This window comes from Bombina bombina, chromosome 1 (assembly GCF_027579735.1).
Source record: "Bombina bombina isolate aBomBom1 chromosome 1, aBomBom1.pri, whole genome shotgun sequence".
Classification (NCBI taxonomy): Eukaryota; Metazoa; Chordata; class Amphibia; order Anura; family Bombinatoridae; genus Bombina; species Bombina bombina.
The window spans coordinates 1,182,319,997-1,182,344,366 of NC_069499.1; the positions used below are offsets into that span (position 1 = coordinate 1,182,319,997).

Genomic DNA, 24,370 nt, shown 5'->3' on the forward strand with positions numbered 1-24,370 from the left:
GTCCGATCACGTGACTTCCAATCTTCTGCTTGTATTCATTGAGAGCGGAGTGAATAGTCCTTTTTTTTTTTTTTTTTTTTTTTTTTTAGAGCTCTGTATATAAACTATCGCATCTTGGGGTTTTAGTAATTATCTACCAATCCGGATGACAGCCATCTCTGACAGCGGATTTGCAGCCTGTGAGGGACTTCTTTTACTAGTATCAACTCCGGTCCCGATGCGGTAAAATGATCTCGGCTAGTCTGAGGTATAGAGATGTGAGATTGAAAGTTCCTTAAAGTGACGGTAAACTTTGATGAATGAAAGCCCGTTTTTAAAAAAATACTATTAAAAAAAGGGGCACTTTCATTTATCAAAGTTTAGAAAGCAGCCATTTTGATTAAAAACTTACCTTTGTTTTTTTCACAGCCAGAGCAGCTTCCCCCACCCGGTGATCCTCTCTTCACACGTCATCAATGACTAATTCAGCTTCCTCCAATCACGGCTTTCCCTCCAGGGGAGTCATTGCTTGAGGCCATGCCGTGATTGGAGAAAGCCGGATTAGTCATTGATGACATGTGAAGTGAAGAGTGGATCTCCTGTTGGGGGAAGCTGCTCTGGCTGTGATAAAAACAAAGGTAAGTTTTTAATCAAAACGGCTGCTTTCTAAACTTCGATGAATGAAAGTGCCCCTGTATTTAATAGTATTTTTGAAAAATGGGCTTTTATTCATCAAAGTTTACCTTCACTTACATTTTTAGCATTCTTCGAAAGGTTTTGAGAAATTCTCTTTTTTCTTAAAGTGACATAACGGTTCCATTTTATTTTTCTCTTTTTATTTTTCTCTACTATTGGGGACTTTTTCAGCTATGGACACTGACCAAGATTCTGTTTATCTAGATAAATGCTTATGTTTATAGGCCCAAATTGTTTTGCCTATGCAATTTTTTGTTTCTCATGTTTAGCTAAGACTCTAAAATACAGAGCTAAATTATTGCCTTCTGAGCCAATTGTCTCTCAGGATAATGCTGTTCAGGATATGCCACAGCTTTCTCCTCAAACGTTCCCAAGCCTTAGTGGTTTCACGTACAGTGCCCTGCGGTTCCTCTCAACCTCCTGGGGTTGTTTATTTGACAGGAGATTTTGCTGCACAGATAACTTCTGCAGCTTTATATGCTTTCCCTACTCCGGGTAAGCGTAAGAGGAAATCTAAACATATTTCTGCTGGTAAGTTTTCTGACCCCTCTAAATCTGCGTTAGTCAACTTTTTCCAAATTCAAGGCCTAGCTTACCGGATAATGATAAAATATAACTTTTATTAGTGTATTAAAATGTGAAACGAAAAATAACAAAAACCACACTCAAATAGTTAAAATCGCAAGTGACAATTAGAACCTTGGTGTGAATTTATATAATATTGGTTATGTGGTTACAACCAATATGATTCTGTAATTTCATAAGCCTAAAGTAGGTAATTTAAGTAAAGTTGAATTGCAATAAATGTGGGAGTATTATATAATATATGTAAGTTTGTGGCACAATGGCTTGGTGGAGCATAGAATATAATCTGTGTGGTTGGTATATTCTACAATGATGGCGATGTGTTCTCGCACTCGGGTAGAATTGTATTAAATGATGATGTAGTTCATCACCAAAAATTCAAATGCTTATAAACAGTATATGTCAGATTAGGCCACTTGTAAAATATATTCGAGACACATATTCCAAAGTGATCTGTGGTAGCTTATATAGTGTGGCTGTGTGTGGGCGAGTGCAATAATATGAGCAGCTAACTCACAGTAGATGTATTGGTATAAGTTCCTGACTGGTATAGTTATTCGATGTTACTGGCCACTAACTTAGTTCAAGTTGCGACTACAGATGTATTGATGTTAATTGTATGGGCCAGTAATTGCACTATTAATTCATAATACAAAAATCATAGATACAATACGTGCCAGTACTTGGCCCACAATGTACCGAATAATTCTATATGAGAAGTATATCTGTGTTGGAATATTACCAATAATGATAACACTATTACAACTAGGATGGTTGTAATAAAATTGTTATGTGAGATACACGGGAATAGGTCAAGTCTTGAGTCAATATGATATGCACTATTGTCAGTGTATTAGCTAGGTTGTTACAGTAAAATGATACATACATATAGTACAACGTGCCACTGTGTAATCTCCGCTATTTCTGATAGAAAGTTGTGAATACTATGGGGTTACCACTACCCAGAAGTTATTATTCGGTTAACCATTAATATTGTGTACCAGATCTGGCCATATGTAATAGCATTATAATCGATCTATTAATGTGTTAATCCTTGATGTTCTCTGCCGAATCCGGCTAGTAGACAGGGTAAGTACGCTTACAATTACACTGAAAATAATAGTATCAATGTTAAGTATATGCAACTCTGTTGCCGCTAGATTGCTACTATATTAACCCTTTAAGGACACAGCTTTCAGTTTGCTCAATTGTTTTATGACGGAAAAATTCCGTCATATGTCCTTAAGAGGTTAATGCTGTCATCTCCACACAGTATACCGAATGTCACTGTGAGATGTCCATAACGTTTATTGTAAGTAATGTCAGCAATGGTGTTATCGCTACTCAGTTTTTTGTGAGTTAACCATTGTTATTAAGTAGCAAATCAATCTATATAGAATATTCAGTATAATATAGTATTTGGATTGCCTTGTTGTTTTTATGTACATTGACCATTCAGGTTCTATGTCGAGTTCAGCTGGCAAGCTTGTTATGTGTGTTCACGGTCACACTAGAAATAATGATATCAGTTTTAAATATCCGTGGCCATATTGCAACCAAGTTGCCCCTTATTAATATAATTGTCTCCACACTAAGTGCTGCTGTGTAATCTCTCCAATATTTATTTTATGGTTATGTATATAATAGCGTTACTATAATTCAGTTATTTTATTGTTAAGTTAACCATTAATACTGTGTGCCAGGTCTGGCTATAAGTAGTAGCGTACAATTATCACTTATGATTGTTAAAGTTAACATTGGTGTTCTATGCCGAATCTGGCCAATAGACTGAGTGAATACGTTCACAGCCACACTATGTTTTAGTTAATCATTAGTATTCTATCTAACAATGATACCTCTATTTATAATGTGACTGTGAGCATATTCAACCAGTCTATTGGCTGCGAGCACATTTACTCAGTTTATCAGCCGGATTCGGCATAGTACACTAACGTTAACTCTAATAATTTTAAATAATCAAGTTAAATGCTATTATATATAGCTAGATCTGATACCAAATATTAATTGCTAACGTAAATACGAAACAACTGAGTGCATTACTAACAAATAGAAATTGTGGAATTCACACAGCGGCACTTGACATACATTGTGTGGAGACGATTGCACTAATATAGCAGCAATCTAGCGATAACACAGTGGTGTATTCGGTACATTGTGTGCCAAGTACTGGCACGTATTGTATCTGATTTTTGTATTATGAATTAATAGTGCAATTACTGGCCAATACAATTAACATCAATACATCTGTAGTCGCAACTTGAACTAAGTTAGCGGCCAGTAACATCGAATAACTATACCAGTCAGGAACTTATACCAATACATCTACTGTGAGCTAGCTGCTCATATTATTGCACACAGCCACACTATATAAGCTTCCACAGATCACTTTGGAATATGTGTCTCGAATATATTTTACAAGTGGCCTAATCTGACATATACTGTTTATAAGCACTTGAATTTTTGGTGATGAACTACATCATCTTTTAATACAATTCTACCCGAGTGCGAGAACACATCGCCATCATTGTAGAATATACCAACCACACAGATTATATTCTGTGCTCCACCAAGCCATTGTGCCACAAACTTACATATATTATATAATACTCCCACATTTATTGCAATTCAACTGAACTTAAATTACCTACTTTAGGCTTATGAAATTACAGAATCATATTGGTTGTAACCATATAACCAATATTATATAAATTCACACCAAGGTTCTAATTGTCACTTGCGATTTTAACTATTTGAGTGTTTTTTTTTTTGTTTTTTTTTCGTTTCACATTTTAATACACTAATAAAAGTTATATTTTATCATTATCCGGTAAGCTAGGCCTTGAGTCTAGGCAACGGAGTGCTAAAACGTGCATACTTTCCAGTGGAACAACTCTTGCTCCACTATTTTCTAGTATAGTTTAACTTATGCACAAGCACCTACCCACTGAATTAATTTAAATAATAGTGCAAAAATTGAAATAACTATACATTAAATTTTCACTATATTAACATTCGAATTAAGTGTGTTTCTGCCATTAGTAGTGCCATTGTAAATCCCCTTTCTTTGTACAACCTTTCCCAAATATCTGAGGATGATACTTCAGTAGCTTCTAAATGTGAAATCTCAGACTATTACATGATGGGGGAAATTTCTTCAGAATCTGAAGAAGTTAATTTCAGATTTAAGCTTGAACATCTCCGGTTGCTTCTGAAGGAGGTTCTAGCTACTTTGGACGACTCTGAACCTTCGTTTGCTGTCAACTATAAGAAGTCTACTAAACTTAAGAGTTTATGATTCTCCCTTATCCATTGATGTTTTTCCTGTTCCAGACAAGATGTCTGAAATTATAGCTCCGGAATTGGATAAGCCAGGGATTTCTTTTTACCCTTCCCCTGTTGTTAAAAAGGTGTTTCCTGTTGCTGCCTTCATTCGTGGTTCATGGCGCACTGTGCCTAAAGTAGAGGGAGCTATTTCTACTTTGGCTAAAAGAACTACCATTCCTATAGAGGATAGTTGTTCCTTTAAGGATCCTATGGATAAGAAGCTAGAGGCTTACTTAAAAAAAGATGTACATCCATCAAGGCTAACAGTGGCAACCTGGGGCAATTATTGCTACAGTTGATGGTGCAGCATCTTATTGGTGTAACTCCTTGTCCGATCTGATATCGGAGGAGACTACGATACAGGGGATCCAAGATGGGATCAAAGCTCTTAAACTGGCCAATACCTTTATCTGCAATGCTAACATGCAGGTACTTTAGACTGGGAGCTAAGATGTCTAGCTTTACTATTCTAGCTCGTAGAGCTCTTTGGTTAAAATCCTGGTCGACTGATGTAACTTCAAAAGCCAAGCTTTTTTTTTTCTACCTCGTAAAGATAAGACTTTATTTGGGCCTGGTCTGGCGGAAATTATTTCTGAAATTACGGGTGGAAAGGGATCTTTCCTTTCGCAGGACAAGAAGAACAGACCTAAGGGTTGCCAGAATTCAAATTTTCGCTCCTTTCGTAACTTTAAATGACCGAATTCTTCCTCCTCTTCTTCCAAACCAGAACAAGCTAAGACTTCTTGGAGGTCCAGTCAGCCTTGGAATAGGGGAAGCAAAATAAGAAGCCTTCCGCTGACTAAAACAGCATGAAGGGTCTTGCCCCCAATCCGATTTTTGATCAAGTGGGGGGCAGGCTTTCCTTTTTTTTCCACAGGCTTGGATACGGGATGTCCCAGATCCATGGGCTGTGGACATATTATCCCAGGGTTACAAAATAGGATTGAAATCTTGCCCTGCAAGGGGCAGATTTCTCCTGTCCATCAAACCAGGTAAAGAAGGAAGCCTTCTTAAATTGCGTAGAGGACCTATCCTCCCTGGGAGTTATTGTTCCAGTCCCTCTAGAGGAACAAGGTCAAGGATTCTAGTCTAATGTATTTGTGGTTCCCAGAAAAGGAGGGAACTTTCCGTCCCATCCTAGACCTAAAGTGCCTCAGCAAATTCCTCAGGGTTCCGTCCTTCAAGATGGAAACTATTGGTTTCATTCTTCCATTGGTTCAGGAAGGTCAGTTCATGACTATAGTCCTGACGGACGTGTATTTACACGTTCCCATTAACAGGGATCATCACCAGTTTCTAAGGTTTGCATTTCTAGACAAGCATTTCCAGTTTGTGGCACTTTGCTTGGTCTTGCCACGGCTCCCAGAATATTAACAAAGGTTCTGGGGACTCTATTGGCAATTATCAGATCCCAAGGAATTGCTGTGGCCCCTTATCTAGACGACATCTTGGTTCAGGCGTCATCTTTTCAACTAGCAAAATCTCATACAGAGATGTTGTCTCTTCTACGTTCCCATGGGTGGAAAGTTAATCTAGAAAAGAGTTCTCTAGTTCCAGCTACAAGAGTGTGTTTCCTAGGGACAATCATAGATTCCCTGCCCATGAAGATTTTCCTGACGGATGTCAGAAAATCCAAACTACTTGTTTCTTGCCTATCAGTGGCTCAATGCATGGAGGTGATTGGTTTGATTGTGGCTTCCATGGACATCATTCCTTTTGCTCGGTTCCATCTACGACCTCTGCAGCTTTGCATGCTCAGTCAATGGAACGGAAACAACTCGGATTTATCGCAGATAATAAATCTGGATCCCCTAACAAGAAGTTCTCTCTCGTGGTGGATTTCACAGGAACATCTGTCTCGGGGCACTTCCTGAGATCTTCCTGGGTAATTGTGACTACGGGCACCAGCCTGTTAGGCTGGGGAGCTGTTTGGGGTTCTCTAAAAGCTCAGGGCCTGTGGTCTCGGGAAGAGTCTTCTCTTCCCATAAACATCTTGGAGTTGAGAGCAATCTTCAATGCCTTGACAGCTTGGCCTCAATTATCTTTAGTCCAGTTTATCAAATTCCAGTTGGACAACATCACCTCATTGGCTTACATCAACCATCAGAGAGGAACTCTGAGTTCCTTGGCAATGAAGGAGGTGACTTGCATTCTGCAGTGGGCGAAAGATCCCGATTGTCTATCTGCCATCCACATTCCAGGAGTGGAAAATTGGGAGGCGGATTTTCAGAGCATACAGACTTTCTTTCATGTAATTAGCAAGAGTCCATGAGCTAGTGACGTATGGGATATACATTCCTACCAGGAGGGGCAAAGTTTCCCAAACCTTAAAATGCCTATAAATACACCCTTCACCACACCCACAATTCAGTTTTACAAACTTTGCCTCCCATGGAGGTGGTGAAGTAAGTTTGTGCTATATTCTACGTTGATATGCGCTTCGCAGCAGGCTGGAGCCCGGTTTTCCTCTGTGTGCAGTGAATGTCAGAGGGATGTGAAGAGAGTATTGCCTATTTGAATTCAATGATCTCCTTCTACGGGGTCTATTTCATAGGTTCTCTGTTATCGGTCGTAGAGATTCATCTCTTACCTCCCTTTTCAGATCGACGATATACTCTTATATATACCATTTCCTCTACTGATTCTCGTTACAGTACTGGTTTGGCTTTCTACTAACATGTAGAGGAGTGTCCGGGGGTAAGTCTTATTTTGTGACACTCTAAGCTATAGTTGGGCACTTTTATATAAAGTTCTAAATATATGTGTTTTAAACATTTATTTGCCTTGGTTCAGGATGTTCAACGTTCCTTATTTCAGACAGTCAGTTTCATATTTGGGATAATGCATATGAATAAATCAATTTTTTCTTACCTTAAAATTTGACTTTTTTCCTGTGGGCTGTTAGGCTCGCGGGGGGCTGAAAATGCTTCATTTTATTGCGTCATTCTTGGCGCAAAAATTTTCTTGTCATTTCCGGCGTCATACGTGTCGTTGCGTAATTTTTTTTGACGTTTTTGCGCCAAAAAATGTCGGCGTTACCGGATGTGGCGCAAATAATGTGGGCGGCTTTTTTGGCGCTAAAAAATTCGAGCGTCATTGTTTTCTTCCTTCCATAGCGCAGTGCATGGAAGTAATAGGTTTGATGGTAGCGGCAATGGACATAGTTCCTTTTGCGCGAATTCATCTAAGACCATTACAACTGTGCATGCTCAGTCAGTGGAATGGGGACTATACAGACTTGTCTCCGATGATACAAGTAGATCAGAGGACCAGAGATTCACTCCGTTGGTGGCTGTCCCTGGACAACCTGTCACAGGGGATGAGCTTCCGCAGACCAGAGTGGGTCATTGTCACGACCGACGCCAGTCTGGTGGGCTGGGGCGCGGTCTGGGGACCCCTGAAAGCTCAGGGTCTTTGGTCTCGGGAAGAATCTCTTCTCCTGATAAATATTCTGGAACTGAGAGCGATATTCAATGCTCTCAAGGCTTGGCCTCAGCTAGCAAAGGCCAAGTTCATACGGTTTCAATCAGACAACATGACGACTGTTGCGTACATCAACCATCAGGGAGGAACAAGGAGTTCCCTGGCGATGGAAGAAGTGACCAAAATCATTCAATGGGCGGAGACTCACTCCTGCCACTTGTCTGCAATCCACATCCCAGGAGTGGAAAATTGGGAAGCGGATTTTCTGAGTCGTCAGACATTTCATCCGGGGGAGTGGGAACTCCATCCGGAAATCTTTGCCCAAATTACTCAATTGTGGGGCATTCCAGACATGGATCTGATGGCCTCTCGTCAGAACTTCAAGGTTCCTTGCTACGGGTCCAGATCCAGGGATCCCAAGGCGACTCTAGTAGATGCACTAGTAGCACCTTGGACCTTCAAACTAGCTTATGTATTCCCGCCGTTTCCTCTCATCCCCAGGCTGGTAGCCAGGATCAATCAGGAGAGGGCATCGGTGATCTTGATAGCTCCTGCGTGGCCACGCAGGACTTGGTATGCAGACCTGGTGAATATGTCATCGGCTCCACCATGGAAGCTACCTTTGAGACGAGACCTTCTTGTTCAAGGTCCGTTCGAACATCCGAATCTGGTCTCACTCCAACTGACTGCTTGGAGATTGAACGCTTGATCTTATCAAAGCGAGGGTTCTCAAATTCTGTCATTGATACTCTTGTTCAGGCCAGAAAGCCTGTAACTAGAAAAATCTACCACAAAATATGGAAAAAATATATCTGTTGGTGTGAATCTAAAGGATTCCCTTGGGACAAGGTAAAAATTCCTAAGATTCTATCCTTTCTTCAAGAAGGTTTGGAGAAAGGATTATCTGCAAGTTCTTTGAAGGGACAGATTTCTGCCTTGTCTGTGTTACTTCACAAAAAGCTGGCAGCTGTGCCAGATGTTCAAGCCTTTGTTCAGGCTCTGGTTAGAATCAAGCCTGTTTACAAACCTTTGACTCCTCCTTGGAGTCTCAATTTAGTTCTTTCAGTTCTTCAGGGGGTTCCGTTTGAACCCTTACATTCCGTTGATATTAAGTTATTATCTTGGAAAGTTTTGTTTTTGGTTGCAATTTCTTCTGCTAGAAGAGTTTCAGAATTATCTGCTCTGCAGTGTTCTCCTCCTTATCTGGTGTTCCATGCAGATAAGGTGGGTTTGCGTACTAAACCTGGTTTTCTTCCGAAAGTTGTTTCTAACAAAAACATTAACCAGGAGATAGTCGTGCCTTCTTTGTGTCCGAATCCAGTTTCAAAGAAGGAACGTTTGTTGCACAATTTGGATGTAGTGCGTGCTCTAAAATTCTATTTAGATGCTACAAAGGATTTTAGACAAACATCTTCCTTGTTTGTTGTTTATTCTGGTAAAAGGAGAGGTCAAAAAGCAACTTCTACCTCTCTCTCTTTTTGGCTTAAAAGCATCATCAGATTGGCTTACGAGACTGCCGGACGGCAGCCTCCTGAAAGAATCACAGCTCATTCCACTAGGGCTGTGGCTTCCACATGGGCCTTCAAGAACGAGGCTTCTGTTGATCAGATATGTAAGGCAGCGACTTGGTCTTCACTGCACACTTTTACTAAATTTTACAAATTTGATACTTTTGCTTCTTCTGAGGCTATTTTTGGGAGAAAGGTTTTGCAAGCCGTGGTGCCTTCCATCTAGGTGACCTGATTTGCTCCCTCCCTTCATCCGTGTCCTAAAGCTTTGGTATTGGTTCCCACAAGTAAGGATGACGCCGTGGACCGGACACACCTATGTTGGAGAAAACAGAATTTATGTTTACCTGATAAATTACTTTCTCCAACGGTGTGTCCGGTCCACGGCCCGCCCTGGTTTTTTAATCAGGTCTGATAATTTATTTTCTTTAACTACAGTCACCACGGTATCATATGATTTCTCCTATGCAAATATTCCTCCTTTACGTCGGTCGAATGACTGGGGAAGGCGGAGCCTAGGAGGGATCATGTGACCAGCTTTGCTGGGCTCTTTGCCATTTCCTGTTGGGGAAGAGAATATCCCACAAGTAAGGATGACGCCGTGGACCGGACACACCGTTGGAGAAAGTAATTTATCAGGTAAACATAAATTCTGTTTTTATCATTATCCGGTAAGCTAGGCCTTGAGTCTAGGCAACGGAGTGCTAAAACGTGCATACTTTCCAGTGGAACAACTCTTGCTCCACTATTTTCTAGTATAGTTTAACTTATGCACAAGCACCTACCCACTGAATTAATTTAAATAATAGTGCAAAAATTGAAATAACTATACATTAAATTTTCACTATATTAACATTCGAATTAAGTGTGTTTCTGCCATTAGTAGTGCCATTGTAAATCCCCTTTCTTTGTACAACCTTTCCCAAATATCTGAGGATGATACTTCAGTAGCTTCTAAATGTGAAATCTCAGACTATTACATGATGGGGGAAATTTCTTCAGAATCTGAAGAAGTTAATTTCAGATTTAAGCTTGAACATCTCCGGTTGCTTCTGAAGGAGGTTCTAGCTACTTTGGACGACTCTGAACCTTCGTTTGCTGTCAACTATAAGAAGTCTACTAAACTTAAGAGTTTATGATTCTCCCTTATCCATTGATGTTTTTCCTGTTCCAGACAAGATGTCTGAAATTATAGCTCCGGAATTGGATAAGCCAGGGATTTCTTTTTACCCTTCCCCTGTTGTTAAAAAGGTGTTTCCTGTTGCTGCCTTCATTCGTGGTTCATGGCGCACTGTGCCTAAAGTAGAGGGAGCTATTTCTACTTTGGCTAAAAGAACTACCATTCCTATAGAGGATAGTTGTTCCTTTAAGGATCCTATGGATAAGAAGCTAGAGGCTTACTTAAAAAAAGATGTACATCCATCAAGGCTAACAGTGGCAACCTGGGGCAATTATTGCTACAGTTGATGGTGCAGCATCTTATTGGTGTAACTCCTTGTCCGATCTGATATCGGAGGAGACTACGATACAGGGGATCCAAGATGGGATCAAAGCTCTTAAACTGGCCAATACCTTTATCTGCAATGCTAACATGCAGGTACTTTAGACTGGGAGCTAAGATGTCTAGCTTTACTATTCTAGCTCGTAGAGCTCTTTGGTTAAAATCCTGGTCGACTGATGTAACTTCAAAAGCCAAGCTTTTTTTTTCTACCTCGTAAAGATAAGACTTTATTTGGGCCTGGTCTGGCGGAAATTATTTCTGAAATTACGGGTGGAAAGGGATCTTTCCTTTCGCAGGACAAGAAGAACAGACCTAAGGGTTGCCAGAATTCAAATTTTCGCTCCTTTCGTAACTTTAAATGACCGAATTCTTCCTCCTCTTCTTCCAAACCAGAACAAGCTAAGACTTCTTGGAGGTCCAGTCAGCCTTGGAATAGGGGAAGCAAAATAAGAAGCCTTCCGCTGACTCTAAAACAGCATGAAGGGTCTTGCCCCCAATCCGATTTTTGATCAAGTGGGGGGCAGGCTTTCCTTTTTTTTCCACAGGCTTGGATAAGGGATGTCCCAGATCCATGGGCTGTGGACATATTATCCCAGGGTTACAAAATAGGATTGAAATCTTGCCCTGCAAGGGGCAGATTTCTCCTGTCCATCAAACCAGGTAAAGAAGGAAGCCTTCTTAAATTGCGTAGAGGACCTATCCTCCCTGGGAGTTATTGTTCCAGTCCCTCTAGAGGAACAAGGTCAAGGATTCTAGTCTAATCTATTTGTGGTTCCCAGAAAAGGAGGGAACTTTCCGTCCCATCCTAGACCTAAAGTGCCTCAGCAAATTCCTCAGGGTTCCGTCCTTCAAGATGGAAACTATTGGTTTCATTCTTCCATTGGTTCAGGAAGGTCAGTTCATGACTATAGTCCTGACGGACGTGTATTTACACGTTCCCATTAACAGGGATCATCACCAGTTTCTAAGGTTTGCATTTCTAGACAAGCATTTCCAGTTTGTGGCACTTTGCTTGGTCTTGCCACGGCTCCCAGAATATTAACAAAGGTTCTGGGGACTCTATTGGCAATTATCAGATCCCAAGGAATTGCTGTGGCCCCTTATCTAGACGACATCTTGGTTCAGGCGTCATCTTTTCAACTAGCAAAATCTCATACAGAGATGTTGTCTCTTCTACGTTCCCATGGGTGGAAAGTTAATCTAGAAAAGAGTTCTCTAGTTCCAGCTACAAGAGTGTGTTTCCTAGGGACAATCATAGATTCCCTGCCCATGAAGATTTTCCTGACGGATGTCAGAAAATCCAAACTACTTGTTTCTTGCCTATCAGTGGCTCAATGCATGGAGGTGATTGGTTTGATTGTGGCTTCCATGGACATCATTCCTTTTGCTCGGTTCCATCTACGACCTCTGCAGCTTTGCATGCTCAGTCAATGGAACGGAAACAACTCGGATTTATCGCAGATAATAAATCTGGATCCCCTAACAAGAAGTTCTCTCTCGTGGTGGATTTCACAGGAACATCTGTCTCGGGGCACTTGCTTCCTGAGATCTTCCTGGGTAATTGTGACTACGGGCACCAGCCTGTTAGGCTGGGGAGCTGTTTAGGGTTCTCTAAAAGCTCAGGGCCTGTGGTCTCGGGAAGAGTCTTCTCTTCCCATAAACATCTTGGAGTTGAGAGCAATCTTCAATGCCTTGACAGCTTGGCCTCAATTATCTTTAGTCCAGTTTATCAAATTCCAGTTGGACAACATCACCTCATTGGCTTACATCAACCATCAGAGAGGAACTCTGAGTTCCTTGGCAATGAAGGAGGTGACTTGCATTCTGCAGTGGGCGAAAGATCCCGATTGTCTATCTGCCATCCACATTCCAGGAGTGGAAAATTGGGAGGCGGATTTTCAGAGCATACAGACTTTCTTTCATGTAATTAGCAAGAGTCCATGAGCTAGTGACGTATGGGATATACATTCCTACCAGGAGGGGCAAAGTTTCCCAAACCTTAAAATGCCTATAAATACACCCTTCACCACACCCACAATTCAGTTTTACAAACTTTGCCTCCCATGGAGGTGGTGAAGTAAGTTTGTGCTATATTCTACGTTGATATGCGCTTCGCAGCAGGCTGGAGCCCGGTTTTCCTCTGTGTGCAGTGAATGTCAGAGGGATGTGAAGAGAGTATTGCCTATTTGAATTCAATGATCTCCTTCTACGGGGTCTATTTCATAGGTTCTCTGTTATCGGTCGTAGAGATTCATCTCTTACCTCCCTTTTCAGATCGACGATATACTCTTATATATACCATTTCCTCTACTGATTCTCGTTACAGTACTGGTTTGGCTTTCTACTAACATGTAGAGGAGTGTCCGGGGGTAAGTCTTATTTTGTGACACTCTAAGCTATAGTTGGGCACTTTTATATAAAGTTCTAAATATATGTGTTTTAAACATTTATTTGCCTTGGTTCAGGATGTTCAACGTTCCTTATTTCAGACAGTCAGTTTCATATTTGGGATAATGCATATGAATAAATCAATTTTTTCTTACCTTAAAATTTGACTTTTTTCCTGTGGGCTGTTAGGCTCGCGGGGGGCTGAAAATGCTTCATTTTATTGCATCATTCTTGGCGCAAAAATTTTCTTGTCATTTCCGGCGTCATACGTGTCGTTGCGTAATTTTTTTGACGTTTTTGCGCCAAAAAATGTCGGCGTTACCGGATGTGGCGCAAATAATGTGGGCGGCTTTTTTGGCGCTAAAAAATTCGAGCGTCATTGTTTTCTCCACAAAATTTAAGTCTCATTGTTTATTGACTTCAAAAAATGTGTAACAGGAGCACCAGGTATAGTGATAAAATAATACACTTTATTGAAATACAAAGGGTATCATAAACCCCGGGTAAGAACACACAAAAAAAAAATATATAAAGCATCAAACAGATGAACAAAAGGCTGACCGGTTTCGGCTACTGCCTTACTCCTAGCCTGCTTAAAACTGCTTAACAGTTCACAACTTTAAAAACCCTCATCTGTGTTTCTATTGGTTTAGGGACTAACACCCCTTTTCTTCCAGCTTCATTCAATTAGACACTCATTTAGTTACACCAGTGTATCTACGGTTCACAATTTCAGCTATTAAAGTAAATCAATCTGTTTTGCTTCTCAATATTCAAACTTAAAGATTTCACACATAAACTCTATAGATTACTTAATCAGCTCATAATAGTTAAATGTTAGATAGCATGTGTATATGTTTAAATTCCATTGGGTGCCGTGTCCCCAGGATAAACCCTAATACCTAAATATAATTATAATGACATTTGCGATATGCGCTCTTATAGTGAAAATTTCCTGCTTCTTAGCAGGTAGGGCTTACCTTATAACTCTGCAAAAAGTAACTTTATTGCGCTGTGAGGCTTGCATTTGGTCGGCATAGGTCACTAGTCAAAAGTGTTCCTATTGGACGAATATAATTTGTAATAGCCTGTCAACATGCAAGTCTCACAGCGCTCAGCTCTGGAGGTATTTTACACTCAATCTGATTGGACTGCTAAGCTTGCAGCTCCCTCTCATATATTACGTCAAGTGTTTGTAAACAAAGTGACGTGTGGGGAGAATCTGCACTGAATAGATCTGGTATATGCCACCTCATATGTATTGGTTTAAAAACACACAGGAACAACCTGATAAACTAGCAAAGAGCTTCCAGTTGCAAACCGCAACCAAGGGACCATAAACACTTACACTCCAAATCGTGCCAACACAGGATGTATTGCATTAAATAAAAAATCCCCATTGTCTTATTAACTAGTTGGGTACTAATGTAGTCACAAGTGTTGGGGTCCTAGCAGGGTATTTGTCTCCCATGGCCTATTAGCCAATAATGTCACCGCATCTGTATGTTTGCTTACTATCCCTTTAACTAGACTAGTCCTGAGCTCTAACTATGTTTTTATATGGAATGTAGTTTTGAAAAATTAAAGTTTTGTAATGTTAAATGGGGGGGGGGGGGTGTTGTAAAACTTGGTGGGAGTAAAGTTGATAATGATATGTCAGTGGACACCTGACAATGATTATAAGTGAATTACCAAAAGTTTATAAGATCGAATTCCGAATTGAGGCCATCTGGAATCCTCGTTTTTAAACGAAAAATCCAGAAGGCCTCTCTTTCGCCCAATTTTCGGGTCCTATCCCCCCCTCTGGTCTGAATTGGTACTCTCTCTATAATGGTCCAAGTGAAAAATGTATTATCTTTATTGTAGATGGTTGAAAAATGGTTAATTAATGGCGTTGTTAGAACACCAGCTTTTATGTCCGCCAAGTGTTCTTTGATCCTGACCCTAGCCTCCCTCGTCGTAAGGCCTACATATTGGAGGGCACAGTGGGTACATGAGATCAGATACACTACAAAGGTTGACCTGCAATTCAGGCACAATTTCTTTTGAAAGTTTTCTCCTGTGACCAGGGAACTAAAAGTATCCCCTATGGTTACTCTTTCACAGGCTTTGCAGGAAAGATGATTGCACCTAAAGGTACCATTAAGTCTTAACCATGAAGACCCATCTGTCTGTTCTTTCCTTAGTCTCGTAGGTGCAATCATATTGCCTATCGTTCTATTTCTTTTGTAAGTGCATCTGATACCTTCAGTTACTGTTTCTTTAAGAGCATCATCAGCTAACAATAGCTGATAATTGTTACTAATAATCTGGCATATCTGGGTATACTGCTGAGAGTACTCTGTCGAGAATGTGATTTTCTTGTCAACTTTCTCTTTAGTCCCTTTTTTGTTCTGTTTCAGAAGATCAACTCTGCTGACCTTCGTGACAGAATTCCTCTCTTTGGTAATGATTGACCTTGGATATCCTCTCTCCAAAAGTCTGTCTGACAGTTCATCTGCTTGTTTCTCATATGTGCTATAACTGGTACAATTCCTTTTTAAGCGGATGAACTGCCCTCTTGCTACACCCTTGAACACCCTCTTCGGGTGACAACTTGAGGCATGCAGTAAAGAGTTACCTGTAATTGGTTTACGGTAGGTCTCTGGTGATCTTATGACCTACTGTTCCCTTCAACGTAATATCCAAAAAATTTACTCTGTGTTCTTGTATCTCAGAGGTAAAACTGATGCCTACAGTATTGTGGTTCAATCCCTCCACGAATTTCTCTAGATCATATAGGGAACCCTCCCAAATAAAAAGGAGGTCATCAATGAAACGCCTGTACCACACTATCCCCCGTCTGAAGGGGTTCCGCTCTCCAAAGACGTGGGAGAGCTCCCACCACCCCATGAAGAGGTTGGCGTAGGAGGGGGCAAATTTGGCCCCCATCGCCGTCCCACGCCTCTGGAGAAAGAACTCCCCCTCAAACAGGAAATAGTTGTGGGTCAGGAGAAATCTGGTCACCCTCAGTATGTAGTCTATGAAATCCTGGTCATTTGCATATTTTCTGGAGAGAAAAAATCTAAGAGCCTCGAGGCCCCTCTCATGGGGTATGGTGGAATACAGGGATCTTACATCCACTGTTAGCCATTTGAAGTTGCTATGCCCCTTTATTTCCGAAAGTATGTTCAGTACGTGCTTTGTATCTGACAGGTAACTCCAAAGGGTGCTTACCATAGGTTGCAGAATGCCATCCAGCCATTCCGACAGGTGCTCCAAAAGAGAACCAATTCCACTTACAATTGGTCTCCCTTGGACATTTTCTGTAGACTTGTGAATCTTGGGTAGATGGTTGAACACAGGAATGGCTGGATTTTGTACCAGAAGATAATCTTTTGTTTCCTGGTCAATATAACCCATCTCTACCCCATCGTCCACAAGGGAGACCAATTGTCGCTGAAATTGACGTGTAGGATCTTGTAACAGCACTTCATAATCTTGTTCTATACTCAATTGCCTAAGGGCCTCTTTAATGAAGTCCTCCCTATTAAGGACCACTATAGCTCCACCCTTGTCCGCAGATCTAATTATAAGATTTTTGTTATTTCTTAGACTTTCTAGGGCTGCTTTTTGTTTACGTGTGACATTTGAGTTTTGACCCCTCTGTGTGACGTATTGGAGTTTGATCAGATCACTCTCAACCCGTTTCTGGAACTTCTCCAATAGAGGACCCCTACTTTGGATGGGATAGAACAAAGAGTTGTTCTTTAATGATGGAGTTGTTACACTCCTTCCCTCTAACAATTCTTCCTCTCCTTGGAGAGATTCCAGAACTCTCACATCGCACAATTCTTGAAAATTTAAATCAGTAGTGGAGTTATGCTCCAATTTTAAGCTATCAATAGAACTTGAACTCTCATTAGTTATACTTTGATCCGGGGTCTTGAAAAATGTTCTTAATGTTAGATTGCGAATCATTTTGTTAACGTCCAACAGAGTCCTGAACAGATTGAAATCTGCAGACGGAACAAACGTGAGACCTAAACTAAGCACCTCAAGTTCAGATTTATTTAGAACATAACTTGATAAGTTCAAGACATTCAGTCCCTGTAGTTTCCCCTCCTCTGGCCTCTCCTTTGGGGGTATCGTCTCTGTTCTCTTGGTTGTTGCTGTTGCTCTGGGTTTCCTCTCCCCCCCCCCCCCACCTTCTAGTGCTTTTGGGGGGACCTGAAAAACCTGTTCCAGTTGGGATTTTTCAGATTCTCCTATGTACCTTTGTGCCCCTCCTGCCTGGAAGGGCTCCTCTCTATAGTGTGAAGTGGAGGGTAGTGAATCAGAATCTCTGTTTTTCATTGTTTATTGCTTCTGGTTGCTAGAAGCTTGTTCATTGGCATTTTTTTCCCATTCCTGAAACTGTCATTTAAGGAATTTGATCAATTTTGCTTTATATGTTTTTTCTATTACATATTGCAAGATGTCTCAGATTGACCCTGAATCAGAAGCCACTTCTGGAAAAACGCTTAACTGAGTTTCAGTTCTACCGAAGCTAAGTTCATTTATTTTAAATGTTATAAATGTTTATCTTTAGCTATGGTTTGTAATAAGTTATTATGATATACTTTTACATGCAGAATCCATTAGTATTTATGCTTTATATATTGCCATTCTTACATCTTATATACAAGAAATATTTAGAAGATTTATAAGAAATATTTTTCTGATTCTATTTTAAAGGCTTTGTCTGACTTCGTGCCTCCTAATAAAAAAATTTTAGGTCTTTTTCACTTCTTTTTTTAATTATTGAAGTTTCAAATGACCAACAACATACTGATTTATCCTTCTCTGATGATGTTTTTTTCTCTTTCAGAATATTCTTCATCAGATATTGACACTAACAAATCTACTTTTTTATTATTTTTTTATTTTTAAAGTACATTTGTTCTTTGTTGAAAAGGTGTTGATTATTTTGGATATTAAGGTAACTAGTTCTTTAAGACTAGCTGACACTATTTCTGCCTATTTATTCTTCTGTGTTTTCAGAGGTTTTCTTTCCAATTCCCCATACTAGGGAATGGAATAGGCTGAGAATTTTCTTTTATTCCTTCTTCAAAGGTTTTAAACTATATTCTTTGCCAGCAGTTAAATTCAATTTGGAGAGTTCTCCAATTTATTGGGGCTATCTCTACTCCTACTAATTATGCTATTGTTTCTATAGCAAAATAGTATTTATTTTCCTTTAGATGGTTGTATCTTATTTATGGAAAATTATTTAGTTTCAGGTACTTTTCTTGGTCCTGTGATTTATTTGGATATTGCAATTGCTTAATTTTTGTTCTGTTTACTTTAAGATCAAGTATCAGATTATGATTTATTTTAGCATTGTTAACAGACAACATTTACTAGACTAGGTGCTGTTGCATTTGTCTTGTTGTTTTGCATTTATTGATTATGCAAGTCCACTGTATACACTGTTCCTTTAAACTGGACTATCATGCTAATAATTTCATTTGTGTCTTCATTTTATTGAATATTTTCGCAAATGAGGGTTAATCTATGTCTTTAGCTATTTTAGCTAGAAGAATTTTGTGATTTTTAAAAAAGCCATATTTCTTTTGTTCTAAGATAATCAATTATTTGTTTTATAATTGGATTCAATTCTTAACTGTTAGTCTGGGCTTCAAGATTGAGTTCTAAGACTAAAACTTTAAGCTTATACTAGTTTGGTTGTTCTTATTAAGGAACGAATTCTTTCCCAAGTAACATGTTTATAATTGGAAATTTTTCAGTTCGAAATCAGCTCCCTAATATTACGATGTACGTGCCGTATTCCAGCTTGGCTGGCAAGGGGCAGGTTAAGACTTTTTTGAAATGTATTTGGTTCTATTCGGTCCAAATTTCTTTAATTTTATTCCAGTAAGGCTAACACTTTCTTTAAGTGTGTTTCGGTCCTATATATTTTGGATACTGTTGAAGCATGGCTGGGCACCCATGGGGTTCAAGCGCTGCTCAGACCTGGAATCTTCTGGGGTATTTCTTCCAGTTCCATTTTTAGGAACTGGGTTTTGGAGTTTTATTCAAACTATTCTGCCTTTTTGGTCAGTGATAGCATTATTTGTTTTCATTAGATACAATAAATGCATATTTTCATTTTTCTGTTTTCATTCAGATTATTTTCTGAGGATGCGGAATCTCATATGATTCACTTTGCTCTTCAGGACATAGTTAGTGGATCTTTTTTTCAAAAGCTCTTGATTCCTCACACAAGGGTCACCTTTTTTAGGTTTCCAGATATTTGTGTCTCTGTCTTTGTCTCTTTCAGACAAGGGACAATTTTATTGTGTTCCGTTTGTCGGTACCTTTAGTCTCTATTATTTCCTTCAGTTGCTATATATGCATAGAAGTTTTAGGTCTTATGGCCACAGCATTGGATTTAATTCCCTTTGCTCATTTTCTATAGAAAGAACCTTTTCAGTCTTTTATGCTGAATTATGGTGCAGGGATTCTAGGATTTCGCATTTTTAATCTTCGAATCCTAATATTTATCTCTCTTGATTTGGTGGTTAAGATCACCATCATTTAGTCTACATGTCTCTTCGTTTCTTTCAACCTGGACCATGATCTCTACAGATGTGAGTCTTTTTGGTTGGGAGGCTGTCTGAGGATCTCTGTCAGCACAAGGGGTTTGGAAATCTCAGGAGGCGAGATTACCATTTGATATTTTAGAACTCCGTGCTTTCTCAGAGTTTTTTCAGTTTGTTTCTTTTTGAAGAAGAGACGTTTAATGTTTTTCAAACAATATCACTACTATGGTGTATGTCAATCATCAGAGTAGGACTATCAGTCCTTAGGCTGTGACAGAAGTGTCTCGGATATTAGCTTGGGCTAAATCCAGCTCCTATCTAAATTCTGTGGGTTTTTTCCCAGGTATAGATATTTGGGAAGCGGATTATCTCTGTTAATCAAGCTTTTCTTCCGGGAGAATGGTCTCTCTTACCCAGATATGTTTTTCATTTCATCTGAATAAAGAACTTCCCAGGGGCCTATTAAGGTCCGGGAATCTTCAGGCGGAAGTAGTGTATGCATTGACATTTCTTTGGAATTATCTTTTTGCCTATTTCTTTCCGTCTCTAGTTCTTCTTCCAAAATTCTTATGGAGTATTTGTTTGTTATGCTGGTAGCTCCAGCATGGCCTCTCAGGTTTTGGTATACGAATCTCATTCGGATGGCCAGTTGCCAACGTTGGACACCTCCGTTTAAACCAGACCTTTTCTTTCTCAAGGCCATTTTTTCCATCAGGATCTCAAATCATTACATTTGAAGGGATGGAGATTGAACGCTTGGTTTTTAGTCATAGAGGTTTTTCTGACTCATTGATTAATACTATGTTTCAGGCTCATAAATCTGTCTCTAGAAAGATTTATATTGAGTCTGGAAGACCTACTTTTCTTGGCATTCTTTTAAAATTCATAGAATTTTATTATTTTTTCAGGTTGGTTTGGATAAGGTTTTGTCTTCAATTCTTTGTTAGGACAAATCTCTACTCTTTCTGTTCTTTTTTCACAGAAAGATTGCTAATCATCCTGATATTCATTGTGTTATACAGGCTTTGGTCCATATCAAGCCTGTCATTAATTCAATCTCTCCTCTTTGGAGTCTCAATTTGGTGCTGAGGGCTTTACAGGCTCCTCCGTTTGAAACTATGCATTTTCTGAACGTTAAATTACTTTCTTGGAAAAGTATTGTTCCTTTTGGTTATTTCTTCTACTAGAAGAGTTTTTGAGTTATCTGCTCTTTTTTGTGAATATCCTTTTCTGATTTTTCATCAGGATAAGGCAGTGTTACTTCCTGATATTCATCATTTTTTTCAGGTTTTGATTCGTATCAAACCTGTCATTAAGCCAATTTCTCCTCCTTGGAGTCTTAATTGGGTTCTGAAGGTTTTTCAGGCTCTTCTATTTTGAGCATATGCTTGCTCTGGACATTCATTACTTTCATGGAAAGTATTGTTCTTTTTGGACATCTCTTCAGCTAGAACAATTTTTGAATTATCTGTTCTTTCTTGTGAATCTCCTTGTTCTGATTTTTCATCAGGATAAGGTGTTTTTTTGCTGTCCTCATTTCAATTTTCACCTATGTTGTGAATTCTAACAACATTAGTGGAGGAATTATTGTCTTTTCCTTGTGTCCTAATCCTAAGAATTCTTTGGTAAGATTCTTACATTCTTTAGGATATGGTAAGAGTTTTTATTATGTTGAAGCTACTCAGATTTCAGACAGACTTCTAGTCTATTTGTTATCGTTTTAGGAAGGTCAGAAGGCTTCTGCCATTTCCTTGGCATCTTGGTTAAGCTTTTGATTCATGCTTATTGGGAGTCAGATTATTCCCTGTCTCAGAGGATTACGGCTCATTCTACTAGGTCAGTTTCTACTTCCTGGGCTTTTTAAGAATGAAGCTTCTGTTGATCAAATTTGCAAAGCAATGACTTGGTCTTCTTTGCATATTTTTACTAAAATTCTACCATTTTGATGTTTTCTCTTCTTTAGAAGCAGTTTTTGGTAGAATAGTACTTCAGGCAGCTGTTTCAGTTTGATTCTTCTGCTTATAATTTCAATTTTTTTTCATTATTAAAATTGAAACTTTTGATTTGGGTAGTGGATTAATTTTTCAGCGGAATTGGCTGTCTTTATTTTATCCCTCCCTCTCTAGTGACTCTTGCGTGGAAGTTCCACATCTTGGGTATTTATATCCCATACGTCACTAGCTCATGGACTCTTGCTAATTACATGAAAGAAAACATAATTTATGTAAGAACTTACCTGATAACTTCATTTCTTTCATATTAGCAAGAGTCCATGAGGCCCACCCTTTTTTTGTGGTGGTTATGATTTTTTTGTATAAAGCACAATTATTCCAATTCCTTATTTTTTTGATGCTTTCTCTCTTTTCTTATCACCCCACTTCTTGGCTATTCGTTAAACTGAATTGTGGGTGTGGTGAGGGGTGTATTTATAAGCATTTTAAGGTTTGGGAAACTTTGCCCCTCCTGGTAGGAATGTATATCCCATACGTCACTAGCTCATGGACTCTTGCTAATATGAAAGAAATGAATTTATCAGGTAAGTTCTTACATAAATTATGTTTTTTTAATCCCGGGGAGTGGGCTCTGCCATCCGGAAATATTCTCAAGGATAACCCTCAGGTGGAGGTTCCAGAGTTGGATTTGATGGCGTCAGCTTCCAAAGTACGGATCAAGGTCAAGAGATCCTCCGGCCGCTCTGATAGATGCTCTGGTGGTTCCTTGGAATTTCGGTCTAGCATACCTGTTTCCTTCTCTTTGCTCTCCTTCCACGAGTCATTGATTGTATCATACAGGAGAGAGCGTCTGTGATTCTCATAGCTCCTGTCTGGCCTCGCAGGATCTGGTTCGCAGATCTGGTGAAGATGTTATCTCTTCCACCTTGGAAGTTACTTCTGAGGAAGGACCTTCTAGTTCAGGGTCCATTCCTCCATCCAAATCTAGATTCTCTGAAGCTGACTGCTTGGAGATTGAACGCCTAGTCCTGTCTAGACATGGTTTTTCTGAAGCGGTCATTAATACTATGCTTCAGGCTCGTAAACCTATTACTCACAGGATTTACCATAAAGTATGGCGTAAATACCTTTTTTGGTGCAAATCTAAGGGTTTCTCCTGGAGCCAGGTGAAGATTCCCCAAACGTTATCCTTTTCTTCAGGATTGCCTGGAGAAAGGTTTGTCAGTCAGACAGTGCAGAAATCTGACCCTTCAGAGTACTATTCTTTTGCACAAACGTCTGGCAGATTTACCAGATGTTCAAGCTTTTGTTCAGGCTCTGGTCAGAATCAGGCCTGTGTTTAAACCTGTTGCTCCTCCTTGGAGCCTTAACCTAGTTCTTAAAGTTTTGCAGTAGGCTCCGTTTGAGCCGACGCATGTTGTTGATATAAAATTATCTTGGAAGGTTTTCTTTCTCCTTGCTATTTCTTCCGCTCTCAGAGTTTCTGAGCTTATAACTCTGCAGTGTGATTTCCCTGTACCTTATTTTTTTATGCAGATAAAGCAGTCCTTCGTACTAAATTGGGGTTTCTACCTAAGGTGGTGTCGGATTGAAACATAAATCAGGAAATTGTTGTTCCTTTTTGTCCTAATTCTTCTTCTCAAAAGTAATGTCTTTTGCATAACCTGGATGTTGTGCGTGCTCTAAAATTTTACCTTCAAGCTGTTAAAGATTTTCGACAATCTTCTGCCCTGTTTGTCGTTTTTCTCTGGAAAGCAGAAGGGTCAGAAAGCCACTTCTACTACTATTTCCCTCTGGTTAACTATGATTTAGTTTTGCTCATTCCACTAGGTCTCCTCATCTTGGGCTTTCAAAAATAAAGCTTCTGTGGAACATATTTGCAAGGTGGCAACATGGTCCTCTGCATACTTTTTCCAAATTCTACAAATTTGATACTTTTGCCTCAGCTGAGGCCTCTTTTGGGAGAAAGGTTCTTCAAGCGGTGGTGCCTTCTGTTTAGGTCCTCCTGCCTTGCTCTCCCTCCCTTTTCATTCCGTGTCCTCTAGCTTGGGTATTGGTTCCCACTAGTAATTGGAATGATGTCGTGGACTCTCCATGCCATAGAAAAGAAAACAAAATGTATGCCTACCTGATAAATTTCTTTCTTTCCTGGCATGGCGAGTCCACGACCCCGCCCTCTTTGTAAATTTTATAATTTGGCAGTTTTTTTGAGTAAACCTCAGGCACCTCTATACCCTTGTGTATTTTCTTTTTCCATTTTCCTTTGGCTTAATGACTGGGGATTATGGGTAAGGGAAGTTACACTTAACAGCTTTGCTGGGGTGCTCTTTGCCTCCTCCTGCTGGCCAGGAGTTGAATATCCCACTAGTAATTGGAATGACGTAGTGGACTCTCCATGCCCGGAAAGAGAGAAATTTATCAGGTAAGCAT

General features: G+C 39.7%; 1 protein-coding gene across 1 annotated transcript in view; it reads left to right on the forward strand.

Moving 5' to 3' along the window:
* PSMD11 (proteasome 26S subunit, non-ATPase 11) overlaps positions 1-24,370 on the forward strand; it is a 78,249-nt gene that overhangs the window by 48,578 nt on the left and 5,301 nt on the right. The gene's annotated exons all lie outside the window — the stretch shown is intronic.